General features: G+C 31.8%; 1 pseudogene; it reads right to left on the reverse strand.

Annotated features, from left to right (window-relative positions):
• Positions 1-1,564: 1,564 nt before the first annotated feature.
• Positions 1,565-1,694, reverse strand: LOC144234775 (U2 spliceosomal RNA; annotated as a pseudogene).
• Between the last annotated feature and the right edge of the window lie 2,694 nt (positions 1,695-4,388).

Here is a 4,388-nt window from a genome sequence, read left to right on the forward strand (position 1 = left end):
CTATGAACCATATGCTATTTTAAAGCAACACACATTATATTTTATTCTAAAAATTTTTGAGTTAATTCATATGTTGATTTTTAGAATTTTAATCATATGTTGACAGCAGGACTTCAGTTTGTGGCTTTCTATTTTTAAGAAAAGAAAGTATTAGTTTTTTTTAAATTTTCTGTATCATATGCTTGAAATTTTGAAACAGGTTTAATTAATAAATTAATATATAAATAATAATTCAAAGTCACAGATTAGACACTAAGGTAATCAGCCTACAGAAGGAATGGTGCAGACAGGCTGGGTCTGAGAACCCAGAAGAGAGTCCCACAGGACCAGCCAAGAGGGTCCTTGGCTTAAGGCAGGACAGAAATCAAATGTGACCTGGAGAATGTGAAAATAGAGTTTATTGACTAGCATGGGTGAGTCAGAGAATAGCAGCTGGAGTGTCTGGGATATTCAGAAAGGAAAGGAAAATGAGTCTCACCATTGCTTGGTGATGGAAGTTATATTAGAGAAGGGTCTAGGGTAGGTGTTCCTCCAGGAATCCAAGGTGGGGTCCAATCAAAGGCAAGGGTCAGGTGAACAATAGGTGCCATTCTACATATTCCAAAAGTAGAGCTGTTGATGCCAGTGTCAGCCAAGGTTCATTGGAAGCTAATGTCCTGGAGCACGTTTGTGGTCTGGCTCTTCTTAGGTGTTATCAGGTGTTTGGGGTCTGGGACAAAACCAGAGAATGATTAACTGTCTTGCTTCCCCCTTGAAGTGGGAACACGGCTTCTCTGGCTAGTCAGAGGCAAAATATGGAACATAAATAAATTGGGCCTTGCAGAAAAACAGCAAAGACTGAACTGTCTAAAATGGTGTCCCTTCGGCTTCCCTATTTCTGAAGGTTTCCCTGGAGTAAATTTGTTTGAAAGATTATTTCAATAATATTAATGGTCCGACATACTTTTTTTTTAACTTGGCCGAATTTACATTCTAGTCTATTGTATTTAAAGAGCCACGTTTACTGCATATAGATGAAGTTTATGCCAAATATATTAAAATTAGTAATATTTTTATTTTTGTGACAAATAAACAATATATTCATTTAGTGGTATTCTTCCATTATCTCAGAATTAGTAAAACATTCAGTCAGGATAAAATAAAGGTAATATTTAAACTGTTTTAAAATCTACAAAATTCCTTCTTCTCTCTTAAAATAATTTTTCCCCTAAACTCAACAAGTGATTTTTTTATTATAATGTATATGCTGGATTTGCAAAGCTTTACCTCAAGCTATATTAATGGTTTTATAAAATAGTCAATTTATATGTACTGTTTTCTCCAATTTCAAATTTGTAAAATAAATAAACAAACAAATAAATAAAGTAAAAATTGTGAACATAGATATATTTGATGTAGATACATTTGAAAGACAAAAAACTTGTCCATAATGTGCATTTTTCAAAGGCTTAATTTATATTATTTTCTAAATATTTATCAAAATTATTATCCTAAGTGTGTGCTGTTATATTTGTATATTTGCAGTTTTATTACTAGCATTATACCAAATAATTCACTATCTACATATGGATAATCAAATGAAAATATAGTAGATGATATTTTTTTTAACGTTCCTCCCCACTTTGAATACTCATAAGCAGATTTGATAAGAACAGATACTACACTTGATCTTAGCCAAAAGGCCGAGAAGCGATCATAAGCAGATTTGAAATGCTCATGCTTCCCCCTAGAGTTGCTGCCTAAAAGTATTACTTCCCACAGGCAGGTAACTGCAGGTGTTTTCCATGCAGGTGTTTGCCTTTGGGAAATCACTGACAGTCAGTGCAAGTCAAAGCAGCCCTTCCAGCAACAGAAAATAACCCAACAGATTTTTTCAGTTAAATGTAAACTATAGGCTACCTACAATAAAAATGCAAATTATATACTGAGTTTTCACATTGGAAACCAGAAATGGCAATCTATTCCCTTGTTTATACAAAAAAAGATGCTGGTTTGTAAAAGTTGAGCAAAAAGTAACATTTTGTGGAGTGATACTATGGGGATCTACCAGAAGAATGTCTTTTGATAAAAGTGAATAGGAAATAAAATATTGTGGGATTATTTTTAAAACCCTACAATGCCAGGGCACCTGGGTGGCTCAGTCGGTTAAACATCCAACTCTTGATTTAGGCTCAGGTCATGATTTTAGTTTGTGAATTTGAGCCCTGCATCAGGCTCTGTGCTGGCAGTGCGGATCCTACCTGGGATTCTCCATTTCCCTCTCTCTCTGCCTCTCTCTCAAAAAGTAAATAAAAAATAAAAACTGTACGATGCTGTCATGTAGGTCCACTACTATTATAAAACTGATAGGCAGGACTATACTTTTTTCTTTCTCATCTTGCTTTTGTCTGTTTTGTTTTTATATGAACAAAAGTTCATATATGGGGCATATATACACTTTAATCATGTCAGTACCCAGATATTTATTATGAGACATCATTTAAAGAAGAGAAAGCGTATTACTAGGATTGGGGAAATGGAAGAAACGATTGATAGACTTTGGGAACAGTCATGAAATATTTCAGAAAATATTGATATATTGTTGAGTGTTTGATTTAACAAGTAAAATTCTCCAACAAGAGTTTGAGAGGGTTGTATGAGTAACATTCCAGAAAGTAACCTGCAAAGTGATGGCAGCTACTGCATTTTTGCACTCCCAGATTCAGATCAATATCTACATACTATTGAGTCACAAACTTATATCTAGTAGAATAACACACACAAGGAAAGGGCTTTGCAAGATATTCTGGTCAAAGTCTCATTGAAAGAAGAAAATATTTCCATGCATACGTTTCCACACTTAACAGAGCTGGGGGTCAGAGGACAGAACCCGACTTCCATGCCCTGGCCATAAATTACTCCCTCTTATATAATGATGCAAACATGAGTGTCTTTGCATTTCAACATCTGCTGAAAATAGACCTCCATGTCCGACCTCTAATTCAAGAAGATTAATTATTTGGAATGGAGTTTAAATTTAAAAATAAGATATAAAAAGAATGAGATACCAAAGGGGACATGTTCTCTCCAGGGTAGAAATAAAAATAAGAGGAATCGCGTAATATTAACATTTAAATGGTTGTTTTGTTTATATTTAGGAACAAGATTATATTTGAATTGCATTTATATTTATTATATAAAATAAGCATACATTTCTATATTTGTGGCATCTATCATCTATTTTAAAATTTATATATAGTTCTTAAGATTGCAGTTTTCTCATCAGTTATCTTACTTTATATTAATAGATGACAGTTAGTAATTCAAACACTTATTTTCTATTCTATGAAAACTGAAGTCAAGTCCCCTTAAGTAACTANTAAGAAATTTTATATTACCTCATTCAGATATCTTGCTTTATGTTATATTTCCCTACTGGCTAAAATAATGTATTTAAAATAATCATCTGCAAATTATAGGACAATTCATTAATGGTATGGCATGAACAATCTGCTTATGGCTTTACAATATCTAATGTCAATTGAGTTTAAAATTTAATTTTTGCTGATTTTTAAAAAAATCATGTTTAATAACTCATTTTTAATTTAAAATTATCTATTTATTTGATTTTAAAAATTAGCAAGTTTCATAATCAACTGGATATGTAAATTAAAATTTTATGACATATAGGGCTCAAAAATAATTATTTTGTAGGCTATAAAAACTCAACATGATTAAATATTGCTTCTACCCTCTAGTGACAAGGGAATAATTCACAAAGGACTGATGACAGATGCCTTTCCCCACTGTATTTATCTTAAATTCTTTATGTGTACCACAAAGACAAAATATTTTGTAGGTTTCTGTAACATTGATTTTCAGTATAGAACCAATTACTACTATCAGAGACCTGCAACATAGTGATATTAATACCCTTTTAGTGAAAGTGAGATTGACACTTTAATATTCTTATTAAGATGTTCATTTTTCAACTTTCCTACAGAAAAGTTACTGCTTTCAGTTAATCATTAAAAGTGGATCTCTGCTCTAATTTAGTTACAAATGCCTTAGAAATAAAAATGTTTAAAATGCTTTTAATCTGTGAATAAGGTAAATTCTGAAACATGAAATAAATTTAAACAGAGACTATACTCTCTTACTTTTAACCTCCCATTTAAGCCATTTCTTCTAATAAAATGCTCTTTTTATTTGAGTGTTATTTATCTTTGATGATTAGGAAGAAATTTTACCTATCAATATTTTATTGTTATATATGCCTTTTAACATTTTAAACTTCACATATACTTCGATTTTTCAAAATTATTGCTGGCTGTATGCTTTTTTATATACTGTTAACAAGGGCTTCAATTGAAAACAATGAAAACCTCCTATATTTCCTTTCTTATGAT

The sequence above is a fragment of the Crocuta crocuta genome, unplaced genomic scaffold (assembly GCF_008692635.1).
Source record: "Crocuta crocuta isolate KB4526 unplaced genomic scaffold, BGI_CrCroc_1.0 scaffold709, whole genome shotgun sequence".
In the NCBI taxonomy this organism is placed as follows: Eukaryota; Metazoa; Chordata; class Mammalia; order Carnivora; family Hyaenidae; genus Crocuta; species Crocuta crocuta.